The sequence below is a fragment of the Xenopus laevis genome, chromosome 1L, assembly GCF_017654675.1.
Source record: "Xenopus laevis strain J_2021 chromosome 1L, Xenopus_laevis_v10.1, whole genome shotgun sequence".
Taxonomy (NCBI): domain Eukaryota; kingdom Metazoa; phylum Chordata; class Amphibia; order Anura; family Pipidae; genus Xenopus; species Xenopus laevis.
In genome coordinates this window covers 229,681,999-229,700,040 of record NC_054371.1, presented here as the reverse complement: position 1 = coordinate 229,700,040, position 18,042 = coordinate 229,681,999, and the positions used below count along the sequence as shown (strand labels likewise).

Genomic DNA, 18,042 nt, shown 5'->3' with positions numbered 1-18,042 from the left:
TCTGTGTGAGTACAGCCCCCTTCACAATAATTGAGTGCATCTACTCCTGCGCTCCCTTGCGGCCTAATGGAGGAAAGCGCAATGCAGGGGAACGATCATGTGTAAGAGCCCTTAGTATGTTATAGAATGGCTAATTTGAAGCAACTTTTTATAGTTTTTGAATTATTTGATTCCTTCGTCGGACTCATTCCAGCTTTTAAATGGGGGTCACTGACCTACCTCATTTAAAAAACAAATACAAATTCATTGTTATTGCTACCTTTTATTATCTTTCTATCCGGTTCCTATTTCAGTCTCTTATTCAAATCAGTGCATGGTTGCTAGTGTTATTTGGACCCCAAACGGAATAACTAAATAACTCATAAACCATAAATAATAAAAAAAATAAAAACCAATTGCAATGATCTCAGAATATCCCTCTCTACATTGTAGTTAAAGTTCTTTTAAAGGCGAACAACTCCTTTAATATATAATATATCAATTTTCATTTCTTAACTGAATTAAAGGGGAACTCCACCAACATACAGATTTTTTGCACAATGAAAGAAAATATTCTGAGCAACTTTCAATCACACTTTGAATAAAACATTTTGGTGGCTTTTTAAAGAGATACTGACACCAGAAATTAAACCTTTTTTTGCATCTATTATAATATTGGCTTTGCATGCTACATATAATTTTGCTATAAAGTATTGATGCTTTTCCATTACCTATCCGACTTGATCTATGCCATATTTATGCAGCAGGAGTCCGTTAGCATTAGAAACACAGGTAAAATGCAACTTGCTGCATCACAACCTGCGCTTACATGCGTCTGGGTTAGTACAGCCACGTTGAAAAGAATTAAGTGCGTCCACTCCTGCGGCTGAACGGAAGAACGCGCAACGCAGGGGAGCGCACAAACAAGCCCTAATAGTAATTTACACCAATAAGGAATGAATGTATAGTGGGAAGCTGCTAATTAAGGAAAATTTCCTTAATTAGACCAAAAAAAACAGTTTTTGGGTGGAGTTGTCATTTAAGGAGATCTGCGACTCGTTACCCTGCTGCAGAACAGCCCGTTTAGTGTCATAGATCTTAAATTCTCTCAAGCTATGGAAATTCTGACTTTAATGTAACTTGCTCCGTCACGTAAAAAAAAGCAGATTATAATTTTATTGTTCGCATTCCTTCGCCCGCACCTCCCCAGGCGCCAGTTACCAGCACTTTCTCTGCGCGCTTTATGCAATTAAGATGTGAAAGTCGGATGGCAAATTAAGTAATAGAGAGAAACAAGAGGCAGGAGGGAAGCAGCAGCTATATTGCAAGCGTCAGCACTAAAGGACATGCGAGGAGAGGCATCTCTTTTATATTAGGAGATCTGAGGATGCCTCTGTCTGTGGTTTCACTTCACATTCTCTCTTTAGTTCCGCTTCATTAATGACTGAGAAGAGCTAACGTGTAACAGCTACACCACGGCTGCTGCTGCCGTATAGTTCTAGGGATAAATGCGAGTCTTCGTCCCACTGTGGCTACTATGATTTGCTCTGAACATTCTAGTATGAGAGGCTAGAGCTGTTACACTTGGCTATGCAATAGTTAAATGGGATGCCTAATAAAAGGCCTTTCTAAGCAAAATCCCAAAATCCAATATTTCCTTGTTCTCACTGGATTTATATTATGTGTAGATTGATGTACGGATATATTATGTGTCCCTATCTGTTAACTGAAGTGCTGGTTCTGACTCCTGAAACAATGCAGCAGAAGCAGCTGATTAACAGACCTGAGAAAAAGCTTGACTTCTGCTACATTGTTTCAAGACAAGGGAATTATTCCTACACTGCCTGTTAGCAAAGTAAATCTGTTGTGCATTTAACAGTATTAGTCCCCCAGCAAACATTTTGCTTGAGTAGTAACATCAAGTTGCTCCTACCCTTAGGATTACACGGGCATTTTCTGTGCGATCCGTCGTGCTGCACAAAATCAAGTCGGATGCGACGGAAGTAAGGCAAGATATACAAATGTCGGCTGGTGTCACAGCGTTGATCCAACGCAATACGACTGTCGGATGCAGACGCTGCGCGCTGCGCGCTGTGGATCAACGCTGCAACACCATCCGACATTTGTATAGCTTATCTTACTTCCGTCGCATCCGACTTGACGCCTGCATTTTTTGCAGCATGTGGAATCCCACAGAAAACGCCCATGCAGGGCCGGGATGTGTATCCTCCATGATGCGCACACTCCTGGACACTCTGTGACGCGCGCAATCCCTGACCCGTGCATGCATGCGCACTCGGGAGCTGTACCGGCAAGGGGGCGAATCTGCCAGCCGGGTTGCCTTGGGCGCCCAGGTTGCTTGGCCTGGGCCTGACTCCACGGATTATTTTATAGCGATCCGACGTGCTGCTCAAAAACGCAGGCATCAAATCGGATGCTACAGAAATAAAGTGAATGCATTGACGGATTGTGTCGCAGCGTTGATCCGGCGCGTCTGCATCCGACAGTCATGCTTCGGATCAATGCTGCGACTTCATCCGACATTTCCATTACTTACCTTATTTCTGTCGCATCAGACGTAACGCCTGCGTTTGCGAAATCGTCCGTGAAGTCCTGCCCTTATTCTAGTGAGAGAGCTTGTAAATCCCAGCTAATTAACATATACCTGTAAGTAGCTCCTTGTTCTATAGGCTGAATGGCAGCTAGAAGCAATAATTATGTACAATTTATACACAAAACACAAGAGAAAAGCAGCAGTGCAGAATGTAACAGACAGCTTCTCTTTTCAATAGCAGTTACATTTACACCTAAATCTAAAAACATGATTTAATTCCATGCCATTCTAATCCGCTATTAACATGTTGTGTTAATGTGGGGGTGAGTTTTGCTGGTTTACTTTTTCTTATATTTAATACCATACTTTTATGGAGAATATATAGTCTCCACATTTGTATAGTGTTATTTAATTGTTGTGGTGAGACACTATGCAGGGTGACCTTGGAACACCAGTCGGTTATAAAAAAAAAGTTACACATGGTTTATTGATTTTTGTATTTTGCATCTTTTTTTATATTTACTGTATTTCTCTGTTGCAGGAGGGCCCATAACTGAGGGAATCTGAGACTTTCTTTCTTATCCATGAAACTCCAGAGGAAACCCCATTAAAGGTACATTGTGTTTGTAAATTCCTTAAAAAATATCTCTCGTCAAAGAGTGGGGCGTTGTAATTATCAGAAGAGTCTTAAAACCTGACCAGAATCTGACACGTTTGAGCAAATGCAACGCTATTACCTACAGGCCACCCTCAGTAATCACTGGGCCCTGTACTACTAAGTTACCCAAATTATTAGCCCATTAGTCACATTGCACAGTGGGTCCTGACAACAAGTAAATTGCAAAACCCAATGAAGAAATAATGAGCCATGCACTCATTGTCTTAAGCCTGGCCTGCCCCAGGCACCCCCCATTATGCCAAAACTCAACCCATAATCCACCCAACCAGCAGGAAATTGTTCTACTTTATATGGCAGTAAGTAAGAACTTACTTAATATAATGGTAACCAGAAAGACTGATTTATATGTTGATAAGCAAACAGTGGTTTATTTAATATATTATTAAGCAGGGAGCTATATGTTTGTAAGTAGAAAGTAGACTAAATATATTTTTAAAGAGATACCAACACCGGAAATTAAACCCGTTTTTACATCTATAATAATATTGTCTTTGAAAGCAAATTATAACTTTGTCATAAAGTATTTGCCCAATGTTTTTACATTATACACCTGATCCCCCAAGTTCCTGTATGAGGGGGCGGCCATATTTGTGCAGCAGGAGTCGGTTAGCAATAAAACTCTAACTGCCAGGCTGAGATGTGACAGTCAGGTTGGCAAAACAGTCAGGTTTAGGAACTTCAAGTAACAATTACTTACAAAAACAAACCTCTCAGCAAAAAAACGATCAACATGAACTATAGGTGACTTTTAGGGGTAAATTTATCAAAGGTCGAGGTGAAAATCTGAATTTAAAAAAATTTGAATTTCGAGCTAATTTTTGTTTACTTCGACTATGGAACAGTCCAAATTCAAATTTTTAAATTTATCATGTACTATCTCTTTAAAAATTCAACTTTCACCATTGACCATCTAAAACCAGCTGTTTTAGCCTACGGGGGACCGTCTAGAACCTATTTGGAGTCAATTGGTGGACTTTGAAAAATCGAAGTTTTTTATGGAAAAACTTGTAATTGAATTTGATCGAATGCGCTATTACTTAGATCCGTACTATTCGAATTCGATTGAAAACTGACCTATTAGATCTAAAAAAACCTTTGATTTATTTCGGTTGGTCTTTTTGAATTCGAATTTTCCAACGTTTTCAAATTCGAAATTCGACCCTTGATAAATCTGCCCTTTAATGTACATTCACATTTTAAAAAGTAGTTTTTTAGTGTCAGTATCACTTTAAGCAGAACGTATACAGCTTTATATGTTGGTATGCAGGAAGTAAGCTACTTTATAGGATGGTAAGTTGGAAGTTGACTTCTTAATATATTGGAAAGCAGGATACAGTTTATATGATGGTATGAATTTTTCTGAGTATTTAAACAAAAAAAAGTCCAACCAAACTAGGATGCAGGATCGGATCTTATTTATTATTAAAAAAGCACGATTTAATCAGATCGGGGACAAACTCCATGAAACCGAGTGAAAACCCGAATCATACAATTTATACCCAAATTTTTCAGGCTTCTTTCCCGAAAATAAATTAATTTTTTTCCAGAAAAGCCCAATCATATAAACATTAAATATACCCAATAGGCTGGTTTTGCTTCCAATAAGGATTAATTATATCTTAGTTGGGATCAAGTACAAGCTACTGTTTTATTATTAAAGAGACATGGAAAATAATTTCTAAAAATATGAATTATTTGGATAAAATGGAGACTATGAGAGACAGCCTTTACGTAATTCAGAGCTTTCTGGATAACGGGTTTCCGGATAATGGATCTAATGTATATAATGTTAAAATTCTAGCCTCACAATGCAATAATATATTGGGTGCCATTGTCATTGAAGCCTTGAAAAAGGCCAAAGAGTGTGTTAAAGGAGAAGGAAAGCTAGCAAAGCAGTTTATTGCCAATAGATTAACCACAATAGTGCAAGCTATAACACTATTTATTCTGTAGAATGCTTTACCATACCTAGAAGCTATCTCTGTTTGTTTAGGATAGCAGCTGCCATATTTTCTTGGTGTGACATCACTTCCTGCTTGAGTTTCCCTGCACACTGAGCTCAGATTACAGCAGGGAGGGGAGGAGGGAGGGAGAGAGTAGCAAACTGAGCATGCTCAAGCCCAAGCCCTGGAGGTTTAAGCTGAAAACTGGAAGTCTGATACAGAAGCCCATGAGTACACAATAGAAGGAAAGAAATGTGCTGTTTCTTTTGACAGAGGCCTTAGAGCAACATTATTTTGAGGGTTTACTGGTGTATTTATATAGACCTTTCTGATAAAACTTACTTAATTTTAGCCTTTCCTTCTCCTTTAAATAATTCAAAAACAATATAATTGAAAACCAATTGAAAAGTTGTTAATAATAGGGATAGCACATTATAGAATGTGTTATAAATAACTTATTCTAAATAAAGTTAAAGGTGTACTACCCCTTTAAGTATAGACATGCACATGCAATCTCACCTGAAATCCTGGCTTTGCTTGATCTGCTTCAAAGCGAGCGATACCTTTGTACAGTCAATAACTAATTCAGCAATGGGGCAAATGGTGCAGATCAGAACATCCGATTAGTTCTAATGGCTTTTAATTATCGAAATGGGTCAGATCTTCCCAGGAAACATTGCGGAGCGTTCCTCTCTCTGGGATAACATCAGTTTGCTCATTAACCAGGAGATCATTACAGCGGAAGAATTCACAGACAGAAATTCAGATATTAGCATTATTTTGTTGTTTTACTGGGAAAATAACTATGATAGAAATACTGTGTACTCGTAGTGGAACATATATATAAATATCATTATCACTGCGCAGCATGTGGGGAAGGATATTCTCCCAATTAGCACAACGAGGAGCCCTGATAAAACAATTAAAGTTGTTTCTGTTACTAAAATAATGTGTTTGTAAATTAAAGGGACATTATACTGAGCAAGTATAAATGTAAGGGTGCAGTTTTGTATGTCCAGAAAATTTCCTCTCTGTATATCTATTAGCTTATTGTGTGCCCAGAACATTCCTTCTCTGTATATTTGTATTTATACCTATGGGAGGTGGTGCCATATTGATTCCCTTAGACAGTACAGTATGAGGGTATAGCTTATTGTGTGCCCAGAACATTCCTTCTCTGTATATTTGTATTTATACCTATGGGAGGAGGTGCCATATTGATTCTCTTAGACAGTACAGTATGAGGGTATAGCTTATTGTGTGCCCAGAACATTCCTTCTCTGTATATTTGTATTTATACATATGGGAGGAGGAGGTGCCATATTGATTCCCTTAGACAGTACAGTATGAGGGTATAGCTTATTGTGTGCCCAGAACATTCCTTCTCTGTATATTTGTATTTATATATATGGGAGGAGGAGGTGCCATATTGATTCCCTTAGACAGTACAGTATGAGGGTATAGCTTATTGTGTGCCCAGAACATTCCTTCTCTGTATTTTTGTATTTATACATATGGGAGGAGGAGGTGCCATATTGATTCCTTAGACAGTACAGTATGAGGGTATAGCTTATTTATTGTGTGCCCAGAACATTCCTTCTCTGTATATTTGTATTTATACATATGGGAGGAGGAGGTGCCATATTGATTCCCTTAGACAGTACAGTATGAGGGTTTAGCTTATTGTGTGCCCAGAACATTCCTTCTCTGTATATTTGTATTTATACATATGGGAGGAGGAGGTGCCATATTGATTCTATTAGACAGAACAGTATGAGGGTATAGCTTATTGTGTGCCCAGAACATTCCTTCTCTGTATATTTGTATTTATACATATGGGAGGAGGAGGTGCCATATTGATTCCCTTAGACAGTACAGTATGAGGGTATAGCTTATTGTGTGCCCAGAACATTCCTTCTCTGTATATTTGTATTTAGACATATGGGAGGAGGAGGTGCCATATTGATTCCCTTAGACAGTACAGTATGAGGGTATAGCTTATTGTGTGCCCAGAACATTCCTTCTCTGTATATTTGTATTTATACATATGGGTGGAGGAGGTGCCATATTGATTCCCTTAGACAGTACAGTATGAGGGTATAGCTAATTGTGTGCCCAGAACATTCCTTCTCTGTATATTTGTATTTATACATATGGGAGGAGGAGGTGCCATATTGATTCCCTTAGACAGTACAGTATGAGGGTATAGCTTATTGTGTGTCCAGAACATTCCTTCTCTGTATATTTGTATTTATACCTATGGGAGGAGGTGCCATATTGATTCTCTTAGACAGTACAGTATGAGGGTATAGCTTATTGTGTGCCCAGAACATTCCTTCTCTGTATATTTGTATTTATACATATGGGAGGAGGAGGTGCCATATTGATTCCCTTAGACAGTACAGTATGAGGGTATAGCTTATTGTGTGCCCAGAACATTCCTTCTCTGTATATTTGTATTTATACATATGGGAGGAGGAGGTGCCATATTGATTCCCTTAGACAGTACAGTATGAGGGTATAGCTTATTGTGTGCCCAGAACATTCCTTCTCTGTATATTTGTATTTATATATATGGGAGGAGGAGGTGCCATATTGATTCCCTTAGACAGTACAGTATGAGGGTATAGCTTATTGTGTGCCCAGAACATTCCTTCTCTGTATATTTGTATTTATACATATGGGAGGAGGAGGTGCCATATTGATTCCCTTAGACAGTACAGTATGAGGGTATAGCTTATTTATTGTGTGCCCAGAACATTCCTTCTCTGTATATTTGTATTTATACATATGGGAGGAGGAGGTGCCATATTGATTCCCTTAGACAGTACAGTATGAGGGTTTAGCTTATTGTGTGCCCAGAACATTCCTTCTCTGTATATTTGTATTTATACATATGGGAGGAGGAGGTGCCATATTGATTCCCTTAGACAGTACAGTATGAGGGTATAGCTTATTGTGTGCCCAGAACATTCCTTCTCTGTATATTTATATTTAGACATATGGGAGGAGGAGGTGCCATATTGATTCCCTTAGACAGTACAGTATGAGGGTATAGCTTTATTATTGTGTGCCCAGAACATTCCTTCTCTGTATATTTGTATTTATACATATGGGAGGAGGAGGTGCCATATTGATTCCCTTAGACAGTACAGTATGAGGGTATAGCTTATTGTGTGCCCAGAACATTCCTTCTCTGTATATTTGTATTTATATATATGGGAGGAGGAGGTGCCATATTGATTCCCTTAGACAGTACAGTATGAGGGTATAGCTTATTGTGTGCCCAGAACATTCCTTCTCTGTATTTTTGTATTTATACATATGGGAGGAGGAGGTGCCATATTGATTCCTTAGACAGTACAGTATGAGGGTATAGCTTATTTATTGTGTGCCCAGAACATTCCTTCTCTGTATATTTGTATTTATACATATGGGAGGAGGAGGTGCCATATTGATTCCCTTAGACAGTACAGTATGAGGGTTTAGCTTATTGTGTGCCCAGAACATTCCTTCTCTGTATATTTGTATTTATACATATGGGAGGAGGAGGTGCCATATTGATTCTATTAGACAGAACAGTATGAGGGTATAGCTTATTGTGTGCCCAGAACATTCCTTCTCTGTATATTTGTATTTATACATATGGGAGGAGGAGGTGCCATATTGATTCCCTTAGACAGTACAGTATGAGGGTATAGCTTATTGTGTGCCCAGAACATTCCTTCTCTGTATATTTGTATTTAGACATATGGGAGGAGGAGGTGCCATATTGATTCCCTTAGACAGTACAGTATGAGGGTATAGCTTATTGTGTGCCCAGAACATTCCTTCTCTGTATATTTGTATTTATACATATGGGTGGAGGAGGTGCCATATTGATTCCCTTAGACAGTACAGTATGAGGGTATAGCTAATTGTGTGCCCAGAACATTCCTTCTCTGTATATTTGTATTTATACATATGGGAGGAGGAGGTGCCATATTGATTCCCTTAGACAGTACAGTATGAGGGTATAGCTTATTGTGTGTCCAGAACATTCCTTCTCTGTATATTTGTATTTATACCTATGGGAGGAGGTGCCATATTGATTCTCTTAGACAGTACAGTATGAGGGTATAGCTTATTGTGTGCCCAGAACATTCCTTCTCTGTATATTTGTATTTATACATATGGGAGGAGGAGGTGCCATATTGATTCCCTTAGACAGTACAGTATGAGGGTATAGCTTATTGTGTGCCCAGAACATTCCTTCTCTGTATATTTGTATTTATACATATGGGAGGAGGAGGTGCCATATTGATTCCCTTAGACAGTACAGTATGAGGGTATAGCTTATTGTGTGCCCAGAACATTCCTTCTCTGTATATTTGTATTTATACATATGGGAGGAGGTGCCTTACTAGACTATATTTGTAGTGATACATCTGGGTGACCATTCCTATCCATAGATTGAAACAAAGATATTGAGAAAGAAAAGAAGAATCTGAAATAAAATGCAAATCACAAAGGAATATGATTTACTTGTTTAAGGAACGGAATGAGCCAAAGATCTGCCATTGGTGTTTGCCAGTGAGCTCTGCTCAGGAAGATGTTACAGATCCCTATAACAAACATTTGTGTTGGCCTCTTGCTCGGTGCATTAGATGACGCACACCACGAAATCTTCCAAGATCTAATAGTTATCAGAGGGATCTCACTATCTCCGACTCGCTGGGAAACAGACACCTCCTTGGGGAACCCAGGGAATGATGATACATAAATAATCTGTTTTATGTTACTTGATACATGATATCTCTCCACCCTCTCTCCTGGCGCTGTGGGCTTTCATACATTTGAGCAACGGTCAGAGCTCTGTTTAGGGGGATGATACATTTGTATAATACATTTCTGTGTTTGGTGGGGCAAAAACACTGCAAGGCACAACTCATGTAGATAGGAGGAACGATATGAGGAACGATATGTACCATCGTGCTTTTTGTACGAGTCACGTGGCATAACGGAATCAGCAAAGGCAAAACCCACTTAGAACTCAGTAATCTATTATATAATACACAAGAGCCACAAATATCCTGTAAATTATATCCTTATAAACGGTGAGTTCTGATGTCATCAGTTATAAACGGTGAGTTCTGATGTCATCAGTTATAAACGGTGAGTTCTGATGTCATTTCTGTCACATGACTCACTGAAACTTGTGTATTATAATAAATAAGGTACCCTCGGAGTTCTATGGTCATGAAACTCCTCAGTAACTTATAATATCCTTATAATTACAAGAGGGGGTACTTTATTCACTATATAATACACAAAATCCATGAATATCTTGCAAGTTATATCCTTAAAACTTAAAACATCATTAAAACATGAGCATCAGAGCTTGTCAAAGGGGGCTGCATTGTTAGTACAATCAGGCCCGGATTTACCTACCTGGTGCCCCTAGGCCAGCTCTTCTTGTCGCCCCCACCCCCTTCTACATCTCCGCCCCCTCTCCTGTGCTCATAACTAGGCAGCTGGGCAGCATGCCGCCCCTAAATTTCTGCTGCCCTAGGCCGTGGCCTATAATATCCTCAGTAACTTATAATGTCCTTATAATTTACAAGAGGGGGTACTTTATTCACTATATAATACACAAAAGCTATGAATATCTTGTAAATTATATCCTTATAAACGGTGAGTTCTGATGTCATCAGTTATAAACGGTGAGTTCTGATGTCATTTCTGTCACATGACTCACTGAAATTTGTGTATTATAATAAATAAAGTACCCCCAGTTGTAAAATATGAGGATATTAGAAGTTACCTCGGAGTTCCATGACCTGTATAAAAACACTCGGCCTTCGGCCTCGTACTTTTATATGGTCATGAAACTCCTCGGTAACTTATAATATCCTTATATTTTACAAGAGGGGGTACTTTATTCACTATATCTCCTCTCCCCTAATACTACTGTGAGCATTTATCATGTCCCTGCGGATCTCTCTGCTTCCCATGGGCTCAGGCCAGGGAAGATCAATCAGTTGCACCCAGGAGACAGACACAAGTGATTTGTTTCATTGCTCGGAGAAGAGCCACATCGGACTGGGTTATTAATGGGATCCATTTAGCCTAATCTTCTGTGCTCTTGAGTAATGGGGTTTGTGTGTGAGCCTACAAGGATTATCTGTGCTGTGTCAGATAGAGAACAATACAGGTGCCAGCGCTCCCTGCTATGGAAAATTCTCAAATGTACCGGTGCCAGGGCTCATTTACCATTTGCAAAAGTGCAGTTTGGCACTCGCTGTTAGGAGCAGGTATGGGTATAAGTAGCCAATAGTCACGTGCCATGGGCCTAAATGTAGAAGCATTGAAGCCGGTCGGAGCCAGAGGAGACAGAGACAGTAGTAATGTTCTGGAATTGGCTGGAGATCCCAGGGCTGCCAGAATATGAGACGCTTGTGGGCCTCTTTGTTGGATCCTGGATGGGTTCAGTCTCCAAAACACTTTATAAAACTGACTTTTATATATTCCTCCCTTTCTAATCACTTACCTTTCAGCGTTTATACAACATGCAATTAGGGATAATCCACGGACTGTAAGAGAGGTGTGAGTTGATGGTTATACATATCAGTACAAGTTCATTAAAGGGCAAGTAGCTGTTTGGCTCTTTCTAGAACTGACTACTGATAAAAATGAGGGGCATGCTATCACCAAGAGAAGCTTTGTGCAAACATTTATTTATTTATTTTCATTTTTTATATTTTATTACATTTTTTCAAACAAAAGACAAAAAAAAAGAAAATAAATAAATAAATTACAGGAAAAGAGTGGCATTCACAATATTTCCTATACATAACATCCCAAAGCTAAATAATAATAATCAGAGAAAAAGAAAGAAAAAAAAAGAAAAAAATTAAAATCCCCTTGGCAACCAGGGTTTTTGTATTATGTTTTACAACCTTTATCTTTTTAGTAACGATCCTAATTATTCAGTTCTCATAGTTCCAGTATACTTCTTTAAATACATAATGCTACGTTGAGTGTTATATCTTTTTCATATATTAACCATGGAAGCCAAGTGCAAACATCATTTTTACATCTACAAGTGGTGACGCTGTTCTGTTGCTGCCCGGGGAAGTGGTTTATACTGCCGTCAATAGGCAAAAAGTATTACCGCAAGTCATAGAGTAAAAACCTTTAGAGCAAAATGTTCCCCATGGCAGACCTCACATGTTAATTAGTTACAAAAGCTCTACAAATACATGTTCTTTGTCTCCTAACAAGCTATACATCCTCTTTGAAAGGGGGCTGATTAATTCTAGCCAGAGAAATAGCCTATGTTTTCTAGTCATTTTAGGGAAAATAAATGGTAAGCAGGCACTAATTATCAATAGGACATATTTCCCTTTAAACAAGCACAGATGTCCAGGTGCTTGTTATATAAGACAGAACCCCACATGGGACCTGAGCTCTGCGTCATATGATCTATCCGCTGCTGATGTATTTATGTCTTTAATCCACTTTATACTGAAGGTTAAAGAGCACTGTATGAATTTGTACAACCAGCAGATCCTTATCTCACGCAGTAAATGGACTGGGCTGACAGCTCTGATAAGAGAGGGAGGAATATTGATCTTTATCTCCCATATTGGTTTTCCGTATGAGGTTTTCGGTGTCATACGAGAGACACTGGAAAGTGATTACAAACTGCAATTTGGTATATAGCTGCTTGGCATATGTATGTAGGTAGAAAGTTCATGGCTTACAACCAGCTGGGCTGTCTTTTGGGCTCCTAGTAATGAAGACAATTCAGGGTTCTGATAAGCAGTTGGTATTGAGTCATTGCCCCCAATGAAAGCAAAGGCCACTCAATCATGGTACCTGTTCAAAACCGGCCTTGCTTATTATAGTGATAAGCACATTTTTTCACCAAGTTTTGACACGAAAATGATGCCCATAGACTCCAATGGGAGAAAGAAATTGTTGCACATCAAAAAAAAATTTAAAACATTTTTTTGGCCATAGACTTCAATGCATTTTCGTAAAATGGGTCAAATTCCCCCATCGCTACTTATTTATGCAGGGGTAGGGCAGGGGTTGGTGCCTAATTATGTTTAGTGATGAAGTAAATGAAGGGGTATATTTATCAAAGAGTGAAGTCTTCTAGAGTGAAATTCCGCCACTCTCCATTCATTTCGGGATTTTGTAAGGCGTGATGAACTTTCACTTTCAACGATTGATAAATATTCTTTTAAAAATCTCCTAGAAATGAATGGAGAGTGGCGGAATTTCACCCTAGAGGACTGTGGTGATCTCTAACTTCACTCTTGAAGGCCGGTATAATGAGCACAAGCATAATGCTTTTTTGGTTCCCTTTTAAAGACAATGGGGTATATTTATCAAAAAGCGAAATTAGTGAAATTCTGCCACTCTCCATTCATTTCTATGGGATTTTGAAAAGGCATATTTATCAAAAGATGAACTTTCACTTTCACCCATTGATAATAGAAATGAATGGAGAGTGGCAGAATTTCACTCTAGAGGACTGTGGGGGTCTCTAACTTCACTCTTTGATAAATCTACCCCTATGTCTTAATCTAGAAAGCAGTGACCAGTTTTAGGAGGGTCTCACCAAGGTAAGAGCCTCTCTGTACCCATAGGCAACAGAGAGTGAATAATTACATGGCTTCCAAATAAATCTCTTTCCCCCATATGTAATATACAGCACTAAGTTTACCTAAGAGCAGTAACCCATAGCAACCAATAAGATGTTTGCATTTAAACAGGAGACTAGTAAATGCTACCTGCTGATTGGTCGCAATGGGTTACTGCCCCTGGGCAAACTTAGTGCCTTTTATCACATAACCCCCTTTATCTCTCCAAACTTTGGTGAAATAAGTTTAGGAAAAGAATTTGCCCTTTGCTTTGTGGGAATAAGGAAAAGGCAAAGGTTGTCTCTTCCTCGTGTTCCACTTCTGTTTTACTGGGGGTCCATTCTCTTACGAGAACAGGCAAGACCAGCTAAGTAGGAGCCATAATAGGGAACTGTGTAAGTCTGATTATAAAGGCAAAGGTATAGATTGCTGGTGAGGCCTCACTTCTATTGTAGTTTTGTGCACCAGTTCAGTGGAAATACTGTATATAACTAAACTAAACTGGAACAGGACAGAGTGGAGCAATTGAATTATTAAGGGGAACAGACTGTTAAGCCTAGGTCTGTCCATTGGGTGGCACTTTTATAAATACCAGTTGAAACAAACAAGGAATGTTTAAATTAACAAAACCAGATGAGAATGAAGAAGGTTTAATAATGGAGATTAGGCAGCAGTACAAGGTCAGTATTCCCTAGCTAGCTTACAATATTGGGGGGTGGAAGAAGTGAAAAAGGGATGGAGAGGGGGAGATTTGGTAAAAACCACCCTACAGTGCGAAAGTCGTTGGATTTACAGTTTAGAAACCTTTACGCCTAAAGGACTCAATGTAGATATTAATCTGAGAGCTTTTTTATAACCTAATGAGAATAAGTAACGCATATTGTATGTAATAATCCAATAGCCATAGAAATATATATCTATTGTTTATATAAATCATTCCAAATGCTCTAAGATTTTAACCACGACGGTTAGGTGTATGTCAAAATTGCTCAGATATTTTTATGGTAAAGATTGAAGAGGTTGGGGATATAAGGATAAATCCATTTAATAATGAGGAAAGTGTGTGTGTATATATGAAAAAATTTTTTCCCCCGTGATTGGAATAGTTAGTTAGGTTTTGTGGCAATGTAGTAGAGACTTTTTCGCTGGAAAGAGGACAGAGGAGCGGAAGGGAGGAATACGTAAGCGGATCCGCTGCCTCTTCAAAAGGCGACATGCGCACTGACAGCTCTGAAGCCCTTGAGGAAGTCGGTAGACGAAACGCGTCGGGCAGTGACGTCATCCATACGCGCACTGGGACACACGAGGCGGTCGAGACGCCGGCAAGTAACAACCATACCGGCTGCCTGAGTGACTCCTACAGATGGCGGACTGGTGACTTTTATTTTAAATGCGATATTTTAACAGCAATATTGTGAGTGTGATTTTATTGATATTTTTGAGATTAAAAAAGTGACGGTTTTACACTATGTCAGCGCATTGTTTTCAAGCCACAGAGCCTGGAGAAAATTGAGGGGATGAACATCTAACTATATTTCTAAACGCCCAAACTTCGTTTAAACGTTCGTGAGTATTCTCACATGAGTCTCACCTCAGTGTGTAAATTCTAAGCACGGCAAATAGTATAATCTGGAGGAGGCACCTTTTTAGAAATAATCTAATTTCACAAGGGGTGTAATCCATCTATGAAAAAATTACTACACTATATGAGAATAAATTTCTTGCTCCCTTTTGTTTTGCCTATACCTCGCGCTGGATGAGCGCTGGTTTCACTTTGCAGCTTTGAATTGGATTCGTATGCGGGTCTGAGGGAGAACAGACCTTTTGGAAACCGGCAGAGGAAGTGAACCATCAAGACCTTTGATATCCTTTTTATTATATTCCCTTGTACTAAGCACAATTCAGCAGGAAAGGGGTGGATATTTGGGGTACATAGGTAGGAAGCTGCAGCAAGAACCTCACATTTATTTCCCCTGCCAGGTACACAATAAAAACGTTGAACCTGATTGACTGGTGTCTTTTTTTTTCAACCCAAATAAGTCTGACATCTCTCTCGTTAATTGTATCAGTGATTATTGATGTGGGGGCGGAGGCTGCGGCTGAAATAGTTAACTGAACCCAAAATAGAAGAGACTGTCAGCGGGCTCCCATTACTGTGCTCTTATCTCATTAACATTAAAGCTGTGCGTGCTGTTCAGCACCAGTCTAATTGCCATCATCTACCATCATGTCTATTAAGCGCCGGAGAACCCTATTTATAGTAAAGCACTGAGAGAGAATCACTAGTAACCATCACAGCATGGCCTATTGAATTCTCTACCTTCCAATTTTCCACCCAGATGGGCAGTTTGCATTGTTTGCCTACACTCGCTTACATTCTCCTGCTGAATTGGGATTCACACAGAGCTACTAATGTTATTTATCTAACATTAGATAAATCTATATTTCACAATCTGTGATTTCCTCAACCTAACATCATTTTCTGGCTGCAACCAGGATCCTCATGCTGTCAGTCAATGACAGATTTCCCATGCTGTCATTGGCTAATCAAGTATAGTGGATATTTATACTATCAGAGGTTGCCCTTTGAACTTTACATTGTAAAATCCTATTCCTTCATTCATTCTCTTCCTGTAATTCCGACTGCTTAAAGGGATTATGTTATGATTTTTATGGTGTAGTTTTTATCTCTAAATTACAATGTTTACACTGCAAATAATTCACTCTACCATATACAATTTCATTCCTGAATTAATAAGTGTATTTTTTTTAGTTGTAATATTGGTGTGTAGTCACCATCTGAGGTCATTTTGCCTGGTCATGTGCTTTCAGAAAGAACCAGCACTTTAGGATGGAACTGCTTTCTGGCAGGCTGTTGTTTCTCCTACTCAATGTGGGACCTGGATTTTACTATTGAGTGCTGTACTTAGAACTACCAGGCAGCTGTTATCTTGTGTTAGGGAGCTGCTATCTGGTTACCTTCCCATTGTTCTGTTGTTAAGCTGCTGGGGGAAAGTGATATCACTCCAACTTGCAGTACAGCAGTAAAGAGTGACTGAAGTTCATCAGAGCACAAGTCACATGACTGGGGGAACCTAGGAAATTGACAATATGTCTAGCCTCATGTCAGATTTCAAAATTAAATATAAAAAAATCAGTTTGCTCTGTTGAAAAACAGATTTCGGGGCAGGATTCTGCTGCAGCAGCACTATTAACTGATGCGTTTTGAAAAAAAAAAGTTTTCCCATGATAGTATCCCTTTAAATGTGTCACCGTTATATAAATCAGGGACATTTACAGATCTGAAAATAATTGTATGAAGAGCACGTCGGAGAGGAAAACGTTATTATTGCAATTTATTTATCTAAAACCCTCTCATATGAAATGGATTTCACGCTGGCGTCGACTGAAGCGCCTGACACCGATTGTAACTCACCCCCTATCCCCCGGATTATACGCTGATCACTTATTCATCTCGGGCTGCGACAAGTGAATTTTTCTCATCGTGATCATTTCCTGTTTTCCGCAGGTTTAAGAGCAGAGAGGCTGCCATATGGTATATCCATTGTGTAAGTCCTGGGAATCCTGCGGGACGCGCATCCGTGCGGAGACAGGGCTCACCCTTGAGATTTATTGCACATTTAGGTCTGAGAATGTTCTTTTTCTGCAAACAGTTAAAATTGATTGTCAGCCAAAAATGTGACCCGTTCCTGGACCCCGAGGTTCTTAGCGCCTGCTGGAGCCGCATCACCTTTAATGGGCCCCATGATTAAACATCCGAAATTGAGATTTGGTTCTAATAAAAGGCAATATTTCCAGGCTTATCATGTCATTAGAGGAGGGGCGTTGTCCCGGCTCATCCGGGTGGTCTGGGATTCACAACTGTTAACACTCAGCCTCTTCTGGACTATCTCACATCTTATGGAACTCTCAACCTGGGTCACTTCCAGAAGGGACACTGTATAAATTATTGGCATAACTTTACAATCATTTATCATTTTTTCCCCTGTTTTACGACATATTGGGGCTGATTCACTAAATTCGAGTGAAGGATTCGAAGTAAAAAAACTTCGAATTTCGAAGGTTTTTTTGGGCTACTTCGACCATCGAATGGGCTACTTCGACCTTTGACTACGACTACGACTTCGAATCGAAGGATTCGAACTAAAAATCGTTCGACTATTCGACCATTCGATAGTCGAAGTACTGTCTCTTTAAAAAAAACTTCGACCCCCTAGTTCGGCAGATAAAAGC

General features: G+C 39.3%; 1 protein-coding gene across 3 annotated transcripts in view; it reads left to right on the top strand.

The window, feature by feature from the left end:
- LOC108718850 (ciliary neurotrophic factor receptor subunit alpha) overlaps window positions 1-18,042 on the top strand; it is a 294,616-nt gene that overhangs the window by 78,058 nt on the left and 198,516 nt on the right. For all 3 annotated transcript variants that reach the window (XM_041570397.1, XM_018267357.2, XM_018267339.2), the window contains exon 2: window positions 3,075-3,146. The gene's annotated coding sequence lies outside the window, so the exon portion shown is untranslated. The remainder of the gene's footprint in view (window positions 1-3,074; window positions 3,147-18,042) is intronic.